Raw genomic sequence first — 23,497 nt, forward strand, 5'->3', positions numbered from 1 at the left:
GTCCAGGACCTGTGAGAGGCTGGAAGGAGAGAGGTTCCTCCTCAGTCCAAATGCCTTGTATTAAGAAACCAGAGCTTCATGATACCAAAAGGTGCTAGTAAGGGGAAGTCCATCAATATAGCATCATTCGTAATTAGAAGAGATTTAGTTACTTCTCGTAGAAAAATCATGCTCGTGGCAGCAGGAATAAAGACTTGTGTTGGTCAAGTCTGGTGACAGAAACATCTATTAGTAGATGTTTTGATGGTATTCGTATGAAATGAACTAAGGCAATAGATGAGAAATGGAGAAGAGATAGTAACTATGGGTATGATTAGATTTGGAAGGGATTTAGAGAGAGTGTCTAGAAAGAACTGCCAGGCTGCTAGGTTCTAGCTCTGATGGTCTAACAGATGATGCAGTTTATTTAATAAGCATCTAATCTACCCTTTCTATGTGGTAGACATTATCACAAGCAATTTATAAATATTAACTCCCTTAATCACACTAGCAGTTTCTATAAAGTAGGTGTTATCATTTTTTCCCTCTATATTTAAGAAAATGGAGAGACATGGACCACACATTACTTGCCCAAAATAATATTAGCAAATGGTGTGTTCCAGATTCAAATCCACACGGTAGGACTCCAAAATTCATGATCTCACTACCACTGCCCCCATGGGTATAAAAAAAAAGAGATGAGCTTTAACGAAAATACCGTACATTTATACATTCTTATGCATTTAATTTTATTTTTTTGTTTCTTGTGGGCTGTAAGATTTTCTTCAACAAATTCAAAATGTTGTTACACAAAGAAAATATGAGACAGGAGGTTCTGAAAATCTTTCAGTTAATTAAAAAAAATATTGCAGGAAAAGACATTCTGGGAAATATTCATTTAGAATGGAGAAAAAAAATGTAATAGACCATAGGGACACATTTCTTTCATAATATCTAATCATAATAGTTGCAACCAAGCATAGCAACAATAATTTTGTGATCTGTTTATCACAAAGGTCTAATTCTACCCAATAGCCCAAGACTGGGCAGGAAAGTACAGAATGTAAATGTAATTTAAGATTTTCTAGATTCCATTCAGAATCCTTGCTGGACACAAAGTGCTATAGTTATTAATATCTACCATATTTTTGCTAACACCCAGAACATATATATACACACACACACACACACACACAGTCTTTCTCATCTATATGTCTACATCTGTATCTACATCTGTCTCCATCCTCATCTCTTTGGATATCTATTTCCTTGCACCATCAACTCCCCAACCCTTTAAGTTTTTGTTCAATTGCCAAGTCATCTTTTCAGTATTCAGACCATCCTGCCCTGTCTTAGATTCCTTCAGTGTTCTTTCCTCAGCTTGGACTAAGCTGTTACAGGAATCCACACTAACACTTTAATAGAACTCTTCTGTTACCACATCAGCTTGTGGTGGTAATACCTGAACTCAAAAGGAGAATTCATAAAAGTAGAAATTTCAGAATCCCAAAGGCTACAGCCTCCAAAGGTAAGTCTTAACAAAGATATATTACCAGAACCCCTATTTACGATAGTTTAATTTTAAAAACATATGAGTTCGACTCCTGGTCCATGCACTTCCCAAACAAACAAACAAAATTCAACAAAAATGGTGCTGCAATAATACTCAAATGGGAAAATAATGAAATATGACCCCGCCATACAGCATACAAAAAAAAATAATAATAAAATCACTTAACTTTAGAAACAGAGAAAATAAAAGAGGCAAAGAGCCTTAGATTACATTTCTAATTTTTTACTTCAGCTTAAGGTGTCAAACCTTAAAAGTATTGGTTGAGTCTGTGAATACACAGGCTGACTGAAAATTTAACGACCAGCTGAGAGGGCACATAGTTTCATAAACACATGGGTATCTGGTTGAGGAGAATGCACTATGGAAGGTGTTTAAAGCTGACGACACCACTCACAACACGGCTGTAGGAGAGGAGATAGAAGACCCCTGTCCAACCTGCTATTCTGTGAAACTGCCCAATTATGCCTTCTGCAATTATCTACGACACTAATCTATTTAACTCTGTCTTGCTTTTGCTTTTCTCTGTGTGTGCTATTGAAGAGGCACATTATTAATGTGTGTGTCTGTCTGTCCGTATGTCATGATATTTATTCAGGTAGAGAGTTGACTGTTTTATCCTTGCCTTTGCTAAAGCAAAATAGGGAAATAGTGAATTTTTATGTTGAAAGATTTCTCCCTACTGGAGGATTTTAAAAAATAATAGCAGAGGTTGCATATGGGTGGTTCAGTGGTGGAATGCACGCCTTCCAGGCAGGAGACTCAGGTTCGATTCTCAGACCATGCACCCCGCACCCTTCCTGCCCCCCCCCACCCCCCCCAGAAAATAGGCTACACTGATAAACTTTTCATATGCAAAGGCTGAGCTTTTCTAGGGATAACTGCCTCATCTAGCATCTCTGAAGCTTTGGGCGAAAAGTCGATCAGTGTTTGGGGAAAGTACATTTGTGAATGTGGACTGTTGTGTTAGGGGGGAAATAATGTGGTTTGTCATCAATCTCTCTGTGTGGTGTACAAGGGCTGACTTGTTGAAATTTTGTAGGCTTTTATTTACTGAGAAAACACAGACCCTGTGCTGCTCAGAGTCCTATCAGTCCCCACATCCAAAGGAATCACATCTGAAAGTGAAACTGCTTAAATTATAACCTCATGGATAATCCAATCCATAAGGAGACCAAAATTGCTTTGCTTCTGTGAATAAGAACAAAACCCCAAGAATTTAATTATTTGAGAATTATTCATGAATATTTTGATCCTGGCTCAAGGCTAGAGTTGGAAAAAAGAGACAATCACTGACTGTTGCCAATCAGAGTTTCATGGAAGAAAATATGGAATATTTCAGTCTCAGGATAACACTCCATATTTCCAGGTTATGTTAAAAAAAAGAGGTGTTGCTAGAGACACGTGAACCTGGGATGGAAATAGAAATGAAAGCAGACTCTCTGAGAAAGAAATGGGATATAGACTGTTGCCAGGAAGAAATTATTGCAATGATGTGTGTTGTTCAGTTATAAAACTCAGATTATAAGTTACATTTTGTGAGAAACATATGGCCACGTGCTAAACTTCCACATGCCATAGTTAATAAAATTGATTCTCACTGATATACCTTGTACTAACTTGTACTACTGATCTTACCTAATGGTTGGAAAATCCATAAATGTAGAAATGTGTATCTATGTATAATATATATACATGATATTATGTGCGTGCGTGCTCTAGTTCATCTGGTGAATGTAAAGAATTCACATATACTTAGTGCTTGTTAGAGATGACTCTTGCCAAAATTTTGAAAAGGACATAGCTAACATATCTTGGGACACGACGTGTTATCTTGTTTCTGTGTTATCGAGGCCTTAGTGAAAAGAAAGGTTAGGGCATAGCAGGAAGAAAATAAGATGTAATAATCTTATGGATATTGGCCTTAATTGTTTCCCTTCTACCTTTCTAGTTTTGCCATCTTGGATAAGTAATTTAATCATTGGAGATAACACAATCTATTCTTAAAGTTGTTGGAAGGGTAAGAAATAATTCATATTAAGACTCAGGTATGGTCTTAGGCATATAGTACAAGTTTAATAAATAGTTGTATTTTTTTCCCTCTAATTATGCTTTGGTCACCATCTAACATAGCAGACAAATGCAGAGTTTCAACCCAGAGCAGCTATTCTGCAGATGGCGCAGCACACGCACACATGCTCCAAACCTTGTGTTGTCTTCCATCACTATCCAGACTTTAATAAAACCACAAGACTGAAAATATTTTCTATATGAGGCATAGGCCATTTTTAAATCAGATCGTCTTTTATTCTAACATCAAGTTTAGGATGAAAAAAAAACCAAAAATATAATTGAAATTTGAGGAACGTCAAAGACAAATTTGTCAATACAATATAGTGAAATGAGGCATTGATGCCCCTTAGTCATAAGTACAGAATCAACAACGCACTGTCATTCTCACTAGGGAATCTATACACAATGTATGTCAAAATTGGGGCCATCGTTTTCTAGCTGTTGATGTCCATTGACCGATCAATTCAGTTAAAATGATTTACTCTGTGCTATTAAGTAGATAAGGCTTTTAGATAGTTCTGTGCCAGATGTGCATAAGACTTTTATTATTTATTCATATATATTTATTGAGTGTCTCACTGGGCTTGACACTATATTATTCTCTGAACATACAGCAGTGAATATATCAGAAAAGGTCATTTTCTAATGGGTCTTGTAAGACAATAAAGAGAGAGAGGGAGGTAAGAAACTAGTAAACAGACAAATAAACAAGATCATTCCAAATAGTGATGGATTAAGAAAAAAAATAATAAGATAATGTGATTTTGAGCGATTAAGAGTGGTGGGCGAGGGAGAAGTAACGGCTTGAAGACTAGTTGTAATCAGATATTCGGGAAAGATCTCTCTGTGAAGGTGATATTTTTTCTGAGATTTGATTCATGCTGAAGAGTCATTCAGTGGGGATTTCAGAGAAGTGAGTTCCAGCCAGAGGAAACAGAAAGAATGAAGGCCCTGAGTTTGGAACAAATTTAGCATATTTAAGAAACAGAAAGGCAATGAGTGGGCTTGATTATCATTAAAAGGAAGAGCAGCATAAGATAAAGTTGCAGAGAGATTCAAGGACCAGGTTTGCTAGTCTTTTAAAACCAAGCCAAGGGGGTTGAGTTTGCATCTAAGTGCAACAAGGAGCCACTGGGGAGTTTTAAGCAGGGGAATGATATGAGAATGGCGTTGTTGGGGTCCAACAGTTGAAAAGTCTAGACAAATTACAGCCATTCTGAAAGATAAAAGTGGTGGTTGTGATCAGGGAGGAAGCAGTGGAAACGAATGAAGTCACTGTATTCGATATATATTTTAGAGATACAGCTAATAGGGTTGGATGGGGAGAGTGAGCGGCGTCAAGAATTATCCAATTGTATAAATTGGTGCCATCTTGTTCTATAGAGTATTACTGGCAGTGCTTGACAAATATCAGTAAGCATGCAACGAGTGCTCCCTCTAATTGCCAAATGATAAGTTCTTTTTCTTTTCAAGATATACAGAGGGAATATTTCATCTATTTTTCACAACTTCACAGGGTATATTCTATCACTGTCCAGCTTTTACAGGGAAAGAAACTAAAGGTAAGAGATTGGTTAAGTAATAAGCCCAAAGTTAAACTACCAGAAAATGTAAGTGCTGGGAAGCAAACCAGAGGTTGTTTGTCTGACTTCTTCAGAGTTCCTGCTCTTATTTATTATTTCTAGAAATAATGAGTAAATGCAAGTCATTGCCTTCTTTTGCAGAATTTATACACATGGAGTTTCAATTTAGTGGTAGTGCTTCTGCATAAATATTTTATCCTTGGTTTCTGGTTTGATGATGAGGATGATGACAGCTAACATTTGTTATATGGTTCCCATGTGTCAAGTATTGTATTGGACATTTATATTTAGCAATTTAATTTAACTCTAACACGAAATCTACGAGATAATACAACCATTGCTAATTTATAGGTTCAATTTTTTTAAAAAAAAAACCACACAGGAGAGCTGGCAGAATCATTCTAAGGTGATTAACTATAGTATATTTGAAGCAGTCATTTTTAATTCAGCCTTTTCATTTCAATACCAATGATTTTAACGCAGAAGTTATTGGAGTATCCATGAGTATATGGAAGTGTCAACATCATTAGTCACCAGGGAAAATGCAAACTAAAACAATGGCCACAATTAAAAACTGACACTATCAACTGGTGGAAAAGATAGAGCACATAGAACTTCCATGTAATGCTGATGGGAATTTAAAATGGTTCAATTATTTTAGAAAAGTTTTATTGGTTTCTAATAAATACAAATATATACCCATCTACAACCCAGTAATTCCATTCCTAGGATTATATCCAAGACAGATACAAATGTTTTATGGCAGCTATCTTTTTTTTTTTTTTTTGGCGTGGACAGGCACCAGGAATTGAACCCAGACCTCTGGCATGGTAGGCAAGAACTCTGCCTGCTGAACCACCATGGCCCACCTTATGGCAGCTATTTTGACTCACACAGCATTTGCGTACATACTAGGTGCCAGGTAGTGTGCTAAACAACGTACAAATGTTATCTCATCTTACACATTATTAGGGATCACTACCAAAGGATCTCCTTCATGTGATCATATACCCCAGTGTGTCCTTACCTGTCTTACACAGTTAAATATGATTTTATGTAACTATTAAAAACACTCCTTTTCATTCTCAAATTTTCTCTGTTTGGATAGTGTGCCAGTTTGTAAGAATTTATGTACCCTAGAAAAGCCATGCTTTAATCCTAATCCAATCTTGAAGAGGAAGACACACGTTGGAAAATTGATTAGATCATCTCTGCAGAAGTGTGACTCCCCCAATTGTGGGTATTAACCTTGATTAGATGGAGATTAGACTCCACCCATTCCAACTGAGTCTTGGTTAGTTTCCTGGAATCCTTTAAAAGAGGAAGCATTTTGGAGAAAGCTGGAGAATAATGAGAGACGTGAGAGAGAACACGAGACCCAGTGGAGCCCATGCAGTCAGAGCCTTTGGAGATGAAGAAGGAATGTGCCCCTGGCCAGGAGAAATAGCTAGCAGATGCCGTCATGTTCACCATGTGTCTTTCCAGTTGAGAGAGAAAACTTGACCTTCATTGGCCTTTCTTGAGTGAAGGTAACCTCTTGTTGGTGCCTTAATTTGGGCATTTTTCCTGACTTGCTTTAATGGGGACATTTTTGTGGCCTTAGAACTATAAATTTGCAACTTAGAAAATTCCCCCTTTTAAAAGCTGTTCCAGTTCTGGTGTCTCACATTCAAGCAGCTAGAAAACTAGGACAGATAGCAAATTATTTGGTAACCCAAATTTCAATCAATGTTTTCCTGTTTATGAGCTTATGCTATAAGTTTTGGTATCAAATGGGACAGTATAGCTTTCCCTCCTCTTTAAGTCTCCCTCTAAGTGATGGAATATGACTAAGGATCAAAATGTAGTGAAATGATGTTTACATGACTTTAGGAATCAGATATCTACATGTGCTTGGAAGAGGTCATTCTTGCATACCTACAAGTCAAATGCCCTTTCCGAATGTCATACCCCCAGCTGTTAGTCACCACAGTCCCCTCTCTTATTAACATGACAATCCTACTTTACAGACAGTTCTGCAATGTGTTTTTTCACCTGACATCTGAATACGGAATTTGAGATAATAAAGTGAAGTTTAATATGCGTTATTTCATCATCTAATCAGGACCTTCAGCCCTAGGACTGCTTGCCCTCTCTTATTTAATATGGGGCCATTCTACCTCCTAAATAGTTCCTACATTTATGTAGTTTCTATCCCCACAGCCATTACCCTAGTTGATCTTTCATTTTGTCTGTCCTATATTATTTTTCCTATAGCCCTCACTGTTCTCCATATTTCTGCAGTTTTCCTCTTTCAAGCCATCTCCAAAATAGAAATCTGATCATGTCTTCCCTCAATGTATTCAACGGGTCCTGCAAAAAAGGATCTTCATTACCTGGCCCACTGCCTCATTTATTGCCCCTTCTTCCTTGGACACTTTTCTCTCCATGCTGAACTAATGGAGGTCTTACCAGGGTACCCTGTATGCCCTTAGCTTTGGGTTTTATAACTTTAAAGTTTCCTCTACCTGAGACTCCTTCCCCTAATCCTATTTGTCTAACTAACATTTGCAGCTCTGGTTTCTGCTTATATATCACATCCTCTTTTAGTTTTTCCAATTGATAGTCTCTAGTTGCTCATAGCACCCTGCAAACACTCCGATTTAGCACCTATTAAATTATATTCCCATCGCCTTTATAATTCTGACTCTCCTTTATTCTTTCTTGTTACTTCTCCATTTCTTAACACATAGCTAATCTGAGGGCAAAGTGTTGTTGGTATTTAATTCATCATCATATTCCCAGGAACTTTTGCAATGATGTATAGTCCTAACACACATCTAATTCGGACTCAGTGAACATTTATTGAATAAGTTAACCACTGAATTAATCTCCATTTTATGGAGGAAGTAATGCATTATAAACCATTGAGCCCATTAAAAAATAAAAACTACTTAAATAAACACATAATATGGAAGCCGGAGGGATGGATTGAAGAAGGGGTATTTTGGATGAGTTGTCCAGAAAGGAATTTTCTAAGAAGGTTTGAGCTAAAACTAATTCATAATAAAGTGTCAGCCATTTGATGAGCTTGAGGAACAGTGTTCCAGGAAGAAGAGACAGCAAATGACAAAACCTTGTGGAGGAAATAGGGGTTTAGGAGGAAAAGAAGGAAGGCAAGTAAATGTATTTTATTATGGCTTTTAAGAGGAAGAAGAAGATGAGAGGGGGTAAGGGAGGACCATTTAAATGTAAAGCATGGGCTTTCTCTGAATACTTTTCCAAAATATCAACCCTCTGCCATGATTCTATCCCCTTTGTCTGTTTTTTTTTTTATAGAATTTACCACAATTTAACATTGCATTACATATCCATTTGTTCTTTTGTCTGTCTTCTCCACTGTGCTAGTCACTCTGTTATCACGTAGAAGTTCTTTTGTTTATTGCTCTATCCTCTGAGCCTAGATGTGCGCTTGGTACATAGAAGATGCTCCAAGATCTACTGCATAGAGTAGCAAAGTCTTATTCGTGTATTTTCCATGTAGAAAATAAAGTGAAAAGGAAAACGTGTAACAAGAAGAGTAGTCAGGAGACCCTTTAATAACAAGTTGAGCTTGCAATGGCTTGGATTGAATGGATAGCATATCTAGAAAGGGGTGTTCAGATTTAGAACATATTTCAGAAAAGGTAACAACTGGATTTGCGGATCAGTTTTATGGGTGTGACAATTAACAGAGATAAGGAAAAAAGAAACCTATCTAGTAGAGTCATTCATTCTTTAAGACGAGTAGTGTTCCCATTTAGATTACTAAACACACTCACATACCCATGCATGTGCAAAGAAAAAAAAATGTGCTATTTGTCTTTGAGAATCTTAAATGTGGGTTTAAAAGTATCCCTGCCTGGCATCTCAGCTTTGAGTCATGAAAGCAGGAGCTTTATCATAACAGGTGTGTCATTTTCAGGGCTTCTTTTAAGAGCTCTGAATGTTGTGTCTGAGAGACACAGCTGTATCTAATGCACACCAGTGTGTACCATTCTGACTTTCCTATCTTTTGATGAACAACATTTTCTCAGCATCTGTTTTCATCTGTAATGAGTTAAAGGAAAAGTATTTTTTATCACTATAGAGATATAGGAAATCAGAAGGTCTGAAAAGGTACTCCTGTGAGATGGAAAAGGACATATTTTATCTGGGACATTTTAATGTGGAAAGAACATCAGAGTCTTATTTCTACTAGTCTTTTTGTTAATTCTATACTGTAGCTATAACTATATAACCATGACTATAATCATATAATATAAACAGTGTAACTTTACTATATGAAACTCATGTTGTATTCTAACTGTAAATTAAAAGACATTCATTTGGGCAGGCAATGATGGCTCAGTAGCAGAGTTCTCGTCTACCATTCTGGAGACCCAGGTTCGATTCCCGGTGCCTGCCCATATGAAAAAAAAAAAAAACATTCATTTGAGGACGGTATATTCGTTAAGTTTAAGGTAAATAAGGTATATGTTCATAATGTGTGTGTCTTCTACTTTTCAATGAAGCCTGAATCCCAGCACTCTCCAAATTATTTTAGAAATGTAAAACATGATTATAATATGAATAATGACTTCTGGACTTTTTAATAGAGCCTGAATCCCAGTATTATACAAATTATTTTAGAAATATAGCACATGATTTTAATATGATTAATACCTGACTACCTGGTCAAATAATTGAATTGAATTGTCTCTACCTTTTAGGGCTGGTGTCAGGAGTAAATGAATCTTAGAAGTAGAATACTTAGAAGAGTATATGAGAAATATTAAGGCAATATATGTATTAGCTCTGAATAATAATTTCACCAATACTACCTTTGAGTATTTATTTGTCACACACTGGGTTCTAGACAATACCCGGAATACTTTATGGGCCTATGGACAATTAATGCCAGCCCCCACCCCACAAGAACCCTCTGTTACATGAGCCATTATTCTTCCTTACTTATAGACAGGGGAATGAAGCTCCAGGAATGTTGCCAGCTTGTCCAAGGTCAACAGCTAATAAGAAAGAATTTGTTCCTCATATTTTCTCCGGGAGGAAAAAGTTCACTGAAACAAAGAAACACTGGCAAATCAATTTTGACGAAGAATGTTTGGAGAATTTCAAGCAATGGAGAGATTCTCTCATGTGGAATTATATTAGTGGCAGGCTGTGAACATGCAGGGAATACCATGAAAAAGAAAGAGCAAAGAGGTTAAAAGATTGTTTAAAGATAGGACAAAGAAGATATAAAAACAAGGATGTAGAGGGACTGAAGATTAAATTCCACTTCAAACTTTGATCTATACCAAAAATTCAGGCAACATTTACTTTGCCGAGAAAATGGGACTCTTTGTTTGTTTGTTTGTTTGTTTGTTTGTTTGTTTTTGTTGAAAGCTCATCGTTTGAGTGTGTTTCCCCTAAAGAGAGACCAAAAAACTGTCAATGAAATATATTTATGTATTTTCTCTTTGCAAAGAAAAGAGATAGTTAATTAATCTTTGGATAAATATGTGTCTATTTTGTTTTCCTCTCCATTCTCTGCTTTCCAAGGTTATTGAGCCCTCTCCTAAAGATTCTTAGAGCTTATTCCAGTAGGCTTGTTCTTTTCCTTAAAGCAAATGCTTACATTACTTTTTAAAACATTAAGAAGGTGCTGAGATCATTTATTGTTGCTTTACTTTAAAGGTGTCTAAATAAGAGTGTTGGTTTTTTTCTTTCTTTCTTATTTGCCTGTTAGTCAGCGGCAGTCTCCAAATGTCATGATGCTAAATCAGAACTTTTTTTTTCTTTCCAATTTAAAAGAAAAAAAGCAAAGTTCACCTCAGCACCAAATGAAGGCAGTTCAGGCTGGTTTTGGAAAAGGAATGAACTTGGGAGAGAAGAATAACAAACTTGGTCTTGAGGTCTTTCCTATATATTGAAAAGGCCAGTTTGGAAAGGAAATGCAGAAAAACAAACATAAGGTGCCCAGGTTTCTTTATCATACCTGGAGAAGGATATGCTAAAATCTACACAGCCATGCCCTGGCGCCAGGACTTGATTTTTCTTTTTTTTCTTTTAAAATGGCACCCACTGCTCTATAAAATGATCCATTGGGACTTCAAAGCTGTGGCGATTGCATGTGGCACAGGATGTACGCAATTAATTATGCGATGTTTAAATGACAGGGTGTAGGAAAAAGAGGGGAGAAAAAGAAAAAGTTGAAAAGAAAAAAATTCAAAGTCAACTGAAAGACCTGGTTGTCTGCCTGCCAAGAACCGGTAGCAGATAAGGCCTGCAGTTGCTGGGGAAACTCAGGCCTCCAGGAGCCAGAATCCAATTTCAGAAACCACAAAATCAACATAAACGTGTGCAAAAATAAAAAGGTTTGTTTGGCAAGTAATACGGAGAAGGCTACCAATGTATAAAGCACATGAACCAGGGCGACCTCAGCCAACTGAAGCCGCAATGACGACCACGTCCTGGCACCTCCAAGATGACTGGTAATGAGACGCTGTCCACGCCGCTTTCTGTTATCAGGTAATTGCTACCTTTTTGAAATATTAACCGCCTACCACCTCTCCCCAGGCCTCACCTCAAAAAAGTAAAACACCACCCTTCATAGAAAGCAGTGTCAGGGAACTGGATTTAAAACCCAAGAGGCCAGGAAACAGACCCCTAGACTTTTCCTTTAGATCATGAATTAAATGCTATATCACGCAGGGAAATTGAAAAAAAAATACAGGAAAATAATTTACTTCTACAGACTTCTCTATTCCTTCTGCAAGATCTGAAAGGAACAAAGACATTCTAAAGTAAGAAGTCAACTTCATATGGGAGCTCTAAATTATCACCCTTAGTCTTATTCTGAATTATTTATTTAATTGATTTACTGTTTTTTGAATAAAGAAGTACCATCTAGAACAAAAGCCCTCTGAGGGGTTGAAGTAGGTTAAATCCTGTACTCAAAAGATGCATTCAAGTCTTCCTCTATGTTTCTGTGTGATCCGACCCATTTGTCATAGATCTTCGAAGATGTATGGCCAGTTAAATGAATTGTATGGACTCATTTATGTCTAGTAGCAAACACCACTCTCCATAGTGGGCTTGCCAAACCTTTCATTACCCTCCATACTATAGCTTATTGCCCTCTTGACAGGGAGATACAAAAGATCCAGGGGAAGTCCTCAAGTTCCTAGGAGATATCAGCATCGCATGATGGAGGGAGCCTGTATCCCTGTACTATCACCTGGAGAAGTGCAGTCCAGGACAGCCACTTGACCAGGAATATCCATGCTAGAAGTTACAGGGATAAGAAATAAACTTCGAATTTGTTGGGTCATTAAGATTTGCACTACTGGTTACCACCCTATAGGACCTACTACCATTAGAATAACCTAAGGCTCCACTTAAGGATCAATGTAAGCATTATGGACTTCTGTGATGTTGTCTTTGACCTCTTTAGGTCAAAAGACATCTTCTATGCCCCCTTTGCTGACATGTCAAACTCAAGCATAGCTCTAATCACATGAGTTTTATGTGACTATCACTTTAGTAAGAAGCTAGGACTATGAATTCTTACTGATATTTTCAGGTATAACATGATACTAAAATCCCTTGTTGATATTTGGAGTCTAGAAAATGTTTTCATTCATCTACATCTACCTAGTAAAGATGAAGATGAAAAGCCAAAAATGTTCAGAGAAGGTATTTTCTTGTCCTTTCTAACAAAACCTCATAGGGTAGCTCTTTTCATAGCTGATCCACAGCCTATTCAATGGAGGGAAAATTCAAAATCCTTGGCCCATGTTTTGAAGAGCAAATAGGGCAGTCGCACACATTGCTGAGAATTTTTTTTTTCCTGGAAGCTGAAAGTGGCAGAGAGAAAATTTTGAGTTGGAAATAATTCTGCATTGTTCTGCACTGACATATAAGTATCTTTTACTAAGTCTAAGGCTGGCACAAAATAAAATTCTACCAGAAATGGAGGAAAAATATATATGATCTGAAGCCTTGGAATCTGATGATTTGGAGAGTCAAGGGAAGTCAAAGATGCCTCTTATTTTCTTCTCAGAACCACTTTAGGGCATTATAAAAAAGAGATATTGATACTGGAGAAGTGTTCATTTGACTCAGTGCGTCGGTAGATTATACCACATCATGTTCTAATTAGAAGCTGCAACTTTACTTTTTTCAACTTAATTTATAATGAAACCACTTGTTGGAAATAGTAGTTTACATGTATACATTATGCAGACATCAAATTTAAAAAGAATTTCTAATGACTAAATAAAACTCTTGCTATATTTTAAGTAAAAAAAAATCAGGGCATATTACATGACTTACTTCGTACAATATAATATTTTGGAGAAAGCCTGAATTAAATATACAAAAAATTTTAAAAGCTATCTCTATCTAATAGAATTATAGGCGAATTTCATTTAAATTATTCTAAATGATTTTCTATAACTTCAAATTTTATTTAATACATATATTACCATTTTATTGTTATAAATTCTTGTTTTTGTAAGACTAATTCAGACAATCTGCACTTAGAGTACATTTAAAGCAGTGCACAATATTAAAATATATTTACATTATGAATTCAAATGGAAACGAGATATCATTTTTCACATGATTCTTAAAATGCGCTGGGGCGTTCTTTCAAATATATGTAAATATTAATTTATTTGATACTTATAACAATCCAAGGAAGCAGATAATCATACTATTGCCTTTTTCAGATGAGAAAATCGAGGCACAGGGAGACTGAATAACTTGCCAAGGTCACTCAGCGGGCTACTGGAGGAGCTACTGGAGAAGCTGGATTTGAATCTGGGAAAAACTGGGTCTAGAGGGTACCTTTTGAGATTACACTGTAAAATGCTGGATGGAACAAAAATGGAGTTTGCTCTTGTGTTAACTTTCTCAGGGCAAATGGGGAGCAAAAGATTGCGTAGATTGATCTTTCTATTATAAACACACCCATTGCATCAATCTGGATGTGTGGGGTTTTCCTAGATTTAAATTTTAAGAGAAACTCACTATTAAAATAATTTACTGAAATAGTGCACAATACTTTCCACCGTATTTTTACACAACATACAGAAACAAAAGGCAATCTAGAACACAAACAAAAAGAGTTAATGAGTCATTATTTGAGCTCATGAGGCATGACTTTTCCATGAAGTTTTCATCTTTCAGCGGGCAAAGATTTGTTTCCTTACAAAGAAGATCAGGAACCATTGCTGGCTGTAGCCTTGGCCCTTTGCTCATTCTCCTAATGCTCAAATACTACAAAGGTCAGAACAGAGGCGGGGAGCAGAGTTAAAGAAAATAGCTTTAGCAAGGTGGTTTCTTCCAAAGGAACTTGATTAATCTAATAATGTTGCACATTAAATCAATTTTCAACAAGAAAATCAAAGCCACAAATGGTGATATAGGGCTTACGGGAGCTCCTCTAACCAACCCCAACTCCAGCCAAGATTTTAGCCTCTTGCTACATACTCTACACAGAAGATTAAATTTTGGCAGTTGAGTTCTATTTTCATTTAGAAGGTCCATCAATACTTTGGCTGTAATATTTATGAACATCAAGCCAAATCCACCAGGACATAGATCTCAAAGCAAGTCTCTATTACAGATATACCAATCAGTTCCTCATACATTACTAATAACAGTAATACTGAATTAAAAAATCACAGTGTAAAGCAAACTATAACACAGAACTGCAAATTGTGTGAACAGATGAAATCAATTGAATGGAAATTTTAAAACATTACAATCCAATTCCTTTATGTTATTGAAAGTATCTTTCATTCCTATTATTTTGTCCTGGAGTTAGAAGATAAAAAATCAAGTTCAAAGTCATATTTGTTCATCCAGTTGCATTCTAAATCCTCCAGAAAGATATTTTAGAGGAAAAATTCGAATGTTTAACCAAGAATATTTTTAAAGTCTCAACTGCAAGCATGTTAAACAAAGACTCTTTATTCACCATAAAATACCTTTTTTTAGTGGCCAAAAATATTGCTAAATTCCTAGTGATTTTTAGTATATATAAGATTTTACTTATTGATTTACTTGGAATGGAGTGCATATAAAGAAACAGAACAGTAAATACAATTTACTGGTATTGAACAATGCCAGATAGAAATAAATAATGATAAAATGCATTAAAAATAAGCTATCCTGTAAATAATAATGTAAGCAAATGGGGAAACAAGATTTAATTTGAGAAAAAGTTAGGTTTCTATTCTATCTTCCAGTGACACATGAACATCCAAAATTTATCCACAGTGAAAGTGAAAATTGAAGAATATCTTTGCCTCCTGAAAACGCAAAAACGTTTACAAAAGGTGAATTAATAAGAAATTTCATTAAAAAAAAAAGAACCACAAATTTCAGGTTCAGCTTTGTCTGTTAGGTGATCTTGATCTTTTTTCCCTGGATGAGCTTTATAAGAATACAGCATTTTATCAATAATAACTTTCTAGATTGCAACATCTGCATCATCAAGTCTTTATAAGTCTTCCCAAATACAAAGTGATGGAAAAGAAAAAGAAAGGACAGAGAGAGAGAAGGAGAAGAAAGAATTGGAATAGAGGCATTTTCCACACTTTCCCAAGTCTTAAAACACCCCATTCTCCTAAACACTCTCAATGTAGCAAACCTTTCCTCTTTTCTTCTTGGCTTCCTCTCTGCCAGCCCTTTGGGAATGGGCCTTCATTCATTAACTCACGACTGGGCTGTGCCAGACGTTTCTTTTCTTTTACATGATTCTGGGCACAGGAATGAGGTTATGCGAAGACTGGCCTTGGGATTGTGGAAGTCTTGATGGTTCCTGGCAGAAATCTGACTTTTTTTTTCTAAACATTCCCCCCTTTTCCATAAAGAAATTCTCTCAGTTAAAATGCAAGCATTCAGAGAAAAATGAGGAGAGAGGTTGTTGATATGGAGCAAGTTGATGAAAAATGCACCATGTTTGGTTGTAGAATTCTTAATGGGTTTTGCTCTTCAGTTGAGTTTAATGTAGCAACATTTTATGTGTCGGTGGACTTAATCAGACAGGATTTGGGGTGCAACATCATGCGGTGATTCACAGAATGTGGGTGCGTGTGTGTCCGTGAACACGTGCCTGGTGGCTTTTATACAGTAGAGAACTGCTGAGTTAAAAATATTTCCACAATGAAAACAGGGAATGGTTTTCTTCCAGTCACCTTTCAAAGGAACTGTTCTGTCATCTGGACCCAGGGCTAAGATGGGCCACCTAGACTTCGCAGGGCAAATCTCCATGGGACCATTCTTCACTCTGCCTCCAGAATGGCGAAATGCCAGGTACTCTCCTGTTAATCATGCACATTCTGTAGCTTTAAGTTTCCTCTATCATTTACTGTGGCAGACCTTTGAAGTGCTCTTATTCTGGCTTTGCTCACTTCTTTGCCATTCTTTGGAATGTCTTTGGGTGATATTTAAACTAGTGTCAAGATTGGAAAATCAAAATCTGGGGGCCAACATCTTAAATCTGAAAACCGTGGATAGCCAGAGTATGAGGGAGCTTTTTTCAGTGTGCTCTTTGCCACTGATGAGCATAATTTCTTAATATAGACATTAAATATCTGAGGATTATAATGCAACTCAGCCTTCAAATATTCCTTTTCCTTTGCGAGGAGAAGAGCTAAGATACATACTATCAGACCCAACCACCTTGATTTTTGAAACCTGGCTGGCTTTTGTATTTAGTGGGTCCACTGTGGGTACTGCATCATTTTGGATTAATGAACATGGACTATCTGAGTGGATGAGGTAGGATTCATCACAGCAACTTTATAGGAAGGGCTAATTTTAGTCAAGCATGAAAATCTTAAATCACAACAATCCCTATGACTCAATAAAGGGGTAAACAGATTTCCCTGGAGGGAAAAGAGGTTGGTGGGAGCCAGACAAGAGTTCAGGACCCCAGATGATGGTGTGAGTTTTCAGGTATGTATCTCAGGCCGAAGAATTGAAGCCTGATGCTTGTTTAGACTCCTAAGTCTGTCAGATGCCATTCTGATGGCATCCAAACCAGGCTCCATTTTATTCCTTCTGGGTCTGGATAAAACTGAGCTACATGCATTATTTCTACAATCTGGAGGGGGCAGAGGGAGAGGGTCTAGAAGCGTGCAAAGTGGGAGAAGTGACCAGTAGTGAAGGCCAGAGGTAGCCATGATGAGGCCTGAACGCATGGGGTAGGGGTGGAGGAGGCACAGTGGAAAATAATTTGGAAGAACAATATTTGTTAGATAACAGTTTTCTTTCTTTGACATAATATACCCATCAGCATTCTATCCCTGAGACCACAGACACCCCTGACAGCCACTGGACCTTAATAAGAGAGAATGGTCATCTTTTCAGACTTTACTGATTATATCTGGATTTAGAATGACTGTGTCTTTGAGAATTTTTACTACAGGCTGAGTAGTCAAATAGGGAATTAAGTCCCCCCTCCCCACCCCTTTTTCTCTCCTGTGTTTCCTTTCTATGACATCCTTGGTGATGCTGAGTAAGCAACCAATTCATTTGGTCAATTTCATAAAATTTCTCATCAGTTGGGCACACATATTGTTCAAGGTCATCTAGTAGAATAGTAAATCTTGTAGGCATGCATAAAAAGCTCTTAGTAAACCAGTTTTGTTCTTGGTTACCGTTATTATGTCATGTGACTAGTATTCAATATCAGACTTTTTTTTAACAAACTGACTGTATGATCAGTTTTTGTAGGCATCATATGGCTTTATTCTTATTGCATGTAAGCCCAGAAGATCACATTCTGAAGTATATTAAATGCTTGTGGTTACTGTACCTTAAGAGGAATGAATCTGTTACTAATCTAGGTCCAGAAACTTTTAGATCTTAGATCACTATTGTCAAAGACATTGAATAATATATTTTTAATATTATTTTATCAATGGTGTGAATTTACTGAACCAGGAGGAATATTCATGTGATCAGGATTTGTTTCTAATAGATTCTCACTTATTAACTTACTTATTATGTTTATACAATAAACAGCATTCTATAGATGGTTCCATTATTAATCACCTCAAACATCAATGCCAACTTATAAAAGATTTGGGGAACTCTGTGATTCCAGAAAGAGGGATAAGACTGAAATATTATTCTAAAACTACCTTTTCTTTTGATGAAAAAAAATTTACATGAACAGCAACAACCAATGCTTCATCCTGTATAAGGTAAAACATTACCAAGTTGCAAATAGAAGACCTTGGTTAATAGAAAATAATGTTAAGCTGGAGAGTTTGGCAAAATCTTACACCAGACAGTACTGTTATATTTCCATTGCTCAGAGATCCTTGTGAAAATATTCATGAGATTTTGAGGTGGGTTGGCTGTACAGGAACATGGAGTTGAGGTTCTGAGAGATCTTTGATGGCCCTGTGAGTCTGTGAGATGCTGCACTAATTCCTTGCTATCACCTCACATGCAGAACTAGATGTGTTTGCTGACTGAGTTCCCTCTTTCTGTCAATGGTACCACCAATCTTCCACCCATCCAGGCTTGAAATTTCGGAGTTGGTTTCCATTCTTTTGGCATCTTACCCATTGACCCAGTCATTTACCAAATCTCTTCAATTCTTTAATGTCTCTTTCCCATCCAACTCTACCTTACCTGTCCCATTTGCAAGACCCCAGATGAAACTCCTAGCACTTCATACCCATCCAACTGCAGTGCCCGTGTGATTGGACTCTTTTTCTAGCCGTCTGTTCCTGTGTACCACCACTAGATTAATCTCTTTTAAACATTGCTTTGATCATGTTATTCATCTTCGGTGCCTCTGCCTTGTGTTCATCTTGTTGCACAAGCTGATGATATTTCCAACAACAAAAGAGTCATGTGATTAAATACCTTTAGGAAAAACTGTCTGCTGTAACGTCTTCAGGAAATTCACAGTGCTCTTTTCTTATCAATAACTTCAAGCAAGTCCCCCAATGGAGAAACCTAGTTTATTTTATTTAATCCACTCTCCATTTCTCAAATTTACTTGAACATGGAAACTTTTCTTCCCATGTAAAAAGCATTAGCATTTCTCAGATTGAATACTTTAAATAACACACTTTCAGAAACGTTAGTGAGCATCATAATAGTCAAATTCCTTGGCATATTTCTTCATGATTTTGGTCTGTATTTTCTTGTTTTGTATTCCTCTGTTCCCCAGTGCACCCAAACAGCACCAAGAAGATTTTTCCACTTCTCAGATGATTCTCTCTGCCTAGATTTATTCTCCCTTCATTAACTTTTAAAGGCTAAATTTCATACAGTCATTGTTAACCCTTCAAGATCCATTTCAATATCCCTTCTTTTATGAAGCCTTTGCAATGCTCCAACTCCAAAGGTTAGATCAGTTTTCCATGATATGTGAGGCACTCTAATCATAACACTTACAGAGCACATTCCAATCCATTCAACTCAATTCAGCAAAAGTTTAGGAAGCTGACTAATGATAAGGAGAGACTAACGATAAGAAACAAATGGCACAAAGACCCACACTACAGTATTCATGGAATACTTGGATAGTGGGGACATGGTTTAGAGTAGTGACAGTCAAATAACTAGGGGAATCTTCTGAAGCACAAAGTATTAGGGCAATCAATTTGGGAACTGGAAGAAGATGGTTCATAGAAAGCTTCAGAAAGATGTTCTCTGAGCTGGTCTTGAACGTAATTAAAATATTGAACAATTTTCATCATTGGCTAACAATTGCTGTGATCCAACCCTGTACCCCTATATTGAACTTCAAACTATATTCTCTGTCTGTGCTTCATGATTCAGAGGCCCCTCGGTCATCGTTGTCTATAAGAGCACCTCAACAACTTGAAAACTATTATTAAATAACTCTTCAGTTACTGATTCCTTGGACTAACTAAACCCAGTTCCTTTTATCTTTTCTCAAAGGTCTGATTTTTCAAGTCTTTAATCATCATTTTGTTTCTCTGAACTCCCTCCAAAGCCTCCATGTTCTTTACTTGTCAATCCTACAACTGGTTCCTATGCTGAGTAAACATCACAGAAATGTCAGGGACAACCATACAAAGTGGTAAGGTTTGATTTAGTTAAGAACCCAGCTCTCACAAACACTGATTCAGAATATTCCAACTCTGTAGTGCAAAACTTGGCTGTGGTTCAAAAGTGTTTTAATGGCCTGTTCATACAGCATTACATGAGGGTGATGATTTAAAAAAAAAATTTTTCTGGGCATAATATTAAACTACAGAAACCCACAAATAAGTACATTCACACAGCACAAGATATTTAGGAGCTAATTATGATTTCCACTATTTACTTATATAAATAAAAGTGGCAGATATTAAATATTTAAGATATATATTTGTAGGTGTGCATATATGTATATGTGCTATGCTAATTATATACTAAATATCTAGTTATATGAAAACTAAATAAGGTATTAATAGTTATTTTTCACAAAGTTTGAGGTTTTTTTTTGGTTTTGTTTTGTTTTTGTTGTATACAATGGCTTATTTCTTACTACTAATAAAGGGAAAGCAGAATACAAATTCAAAGTTATGTGAACAGTGGTACATCAAGCAAACTTTAATATTTTATACTTATAGCACAATAGGCAGAAGGAAAAGACATCTCACTAATAAAGAAATTAAAATTTGATGATAGCAGACATTTTAAAAGCAATAGTGAAAACGAGAAATCAGAAAAATCTTGAGAATAGAGTTCTTGAGGAAACAATCATCTACTTGAAATAGTATAATAAACTAATCCACCTTTGAAAAACAAAGGGGAAATAAAACATGCTTGGATTTTTTTTTAAAAAAACTGAATTTTCCACTAATAGACTGAATTGAAAAAGGTATTTAAAGGAGAAGGAAGTTTAAGATATAAAAATGAACAGTAAGAAAAAAATGGTGACAGTGCATTAAATATAAACAAATATCAATTGGTTTGAAGTCATAATACTAATATAATTAACTATAAGTGATTTTTAAAAAGAAACTAATAAAATACTAGAATTTTATAGCTTTCAGGTTGAATGATATCAGATCCTTATAAGGTACTTATATTGCGGGGGGGGGAAGGAAGATTAAAGTAGGTTTTAAGATGTTGTTAAACCTTGTACTTGGTAAATAAAATATGTATGATAACATTTCAGGAGGGCGGTGTGATGGTGGCTCAGTGGCAGAATTGTCGCCTGCCAGGCCAGAGACCTGGGTTCAAGTCCTAGTGCCTGCCCATGAAAAAAAAAAAAAAAGAAATTCAGGAATGATTTCTAAAGAGTAGAAATACCATAATTAATTTCAAACTCACTTTTTTTTAAAAGTGGTAAATGAAAATAAAAATAAACCACAGCAACATGAAAACACTAACGAATCCTAAAGAAGGCATGAAAGCATTTTGTAAGGAGAAAGAAGAGGGATAAACAGAAAAATAGATAAAGTTAGACAATATAGATAACTCAATATCATTGAGATAAATGTACTAAACTTTCCATTTAAAATATAAAAATCAAATTGAACTTAAAAAATATCTAGTTTCCAAAATCTATTTAGAAAATAAGAAGCTTGAGTCTTCTGCTACTCACAAAGCTTTATTTTATAGCATAATGACACCTAATTTTTAAAAATATAAGGGCAGTAAAAGAGATACTTAGTGAATACTAACTAAACAATAGCTGGCATCTCAATATTAAAATCAGACAAAAGTATTTTCAGGAATAGAAAGAACTGTCACTATAATAAGCAATTCAAGTCATCAAGAAGATATTAACAATTTAAATGTGCATGCACCTAATAATAATGTCTCAGAACACATAAAGCAAAAATGGATAGAACTTCTGAAGAAATTGGAAAATTTGTAATAATTATAGGAGGTTTCCACACACTTTTATCAATGACAACCTGAGCAGACCAAAAAATATATATATATATATCTATATATGTAATATTCACCAAAATAATTCACAAGCTTGATTTGGTGGACTTGAATAGATACACCTTTTTCTTGGGAAAACATGAAACTGTTAGTGAAATCCATTGCATATTACTGGACAATAAATCAAGGGTCAACAAATTTCAGAAAAGAGATAACATACAGATCATTTTTTCTGTAAATAATGCAATTATGTTAGATGCCAGTAAAAATAATGAAATCTGTATATCTTTAGAAATTAAAAAAAATCTACTTCAGTGAAATCATATTGTAAATTCGAGATATAACTATCAAGTAAAGATGAAAACACCACATAACCATTGTGGGGTGCAGTGAAAATGATGTGTCATGGAAGATTTGTAGTTTTAGAGGAAAGCTGAAAATGAATGTTTTAAGCATCTGTCACTACAAGTTAGGAAAAGAACAAAAGAGTAATCCTTAAAACATAGAAGGAAGGAGATAGTAATTTAAGAGTATTAATTAGTATAAAGGGAAATAAGAATTCAGTAAAGGAATCAGCAAAGATTGATAAGCTTCTCTCAAGATAAATAAAAAATAATAAGAAGAAATGGAAAATAGTGTGTAAATCCAGATACAACAGACATCTTAAAAAGTAAGAGGATAGCATGACAAATTTTTACAAAATACATTGAGAATTAGACACAATAGATTATCGTTCAAGAAGAATATCCTGAAAAGTCTATAATTATTCTTAAAAAAAATGCTTAATATAAATCTCAGAAAGAAAATACCAGATCTTATGAGAGAGCTCTCCCAGACTTTTAAGGACAAGATGACTTAACTGATTCGAAATCTTCCAGAGAACAGAGTCTGTGTCTCATCTCCTACTGGGAAGCAAGTATAATCCTGGCACTAGAGTCATGGAGGAAGAGAAAGAGAAAAAAAAGAATAAAGAGCTCAGCTAGTCATGAATTTAGATAACAAAATCCCCTCCAAAAATATCGGTAAACTGAACCCTTCATTGTGTAAAAAAAAAAAAAGAGAATCCATGCCCAATCTAGATACAGTTCAGGAATGAGAGGGTTGTTTAGTGGTATGAAATCTCTGAGAGTTGCTCACTGCATAATACAGATTACAGGTATTCAAGACCCAGAGAGAGCAAGGTGACAGCCCAAAGACAGGCATCTAGTAAGTGACCAAACTGGGACTAATGTGGGAAAGATTAAATAGTGTCCACCTATGAGAAAGATGTGAAAATGAAATGAGATCAAGTACGTATAGGAGAGCGGCTGCCATGTGATACATGATCTATTGATGTTAGCAAAAAATAAACTACTTTATTAATATTTATTCAGATATTACTCTATGTTTGACTCATCGT

At 35.9% G+C, this 23,497-nt stretch overlaps 1 long non-coding RNA gene across 2 annotated transcripts in view; it reads left to right on the forward strand.

The window, feature by feature from the left end:
• Positions 1–17,112: 17,112 nt before the first annotated feature.
• LOC143685801 (uncharacterized) overlaps positions 17,113–23,497 on the forward strand; it is a 41,329-nt gene continuing 34,944 nt past the window's right edge. For both annotated transcript variants that reach the window (XR_013176741.1, XR_013176740.1), the window contains exon 1: positions 17,113–17,178. This is a non-coding gene — a long non-coding RNA (uncharacterized LOC143685801). The remainder of the gene's footprint in view (positions 17,179–23,497) is intronic.

This window comes from Tamandua tetradactyla, chromosome 6, assembly GCF_023851605.1.
Source record: "Tamandua tetradactyla isolate mTamTet1 chromosome 6, mTamTet1.pri, whole genome shotgun sequence".
NCBI classification, from domain to species: Eukaryota; Metazoa; Chordata; class Mammalia; order Pilosa; family Myrmecophagidae; genus Tamandua; species Tamandua tetradactyla.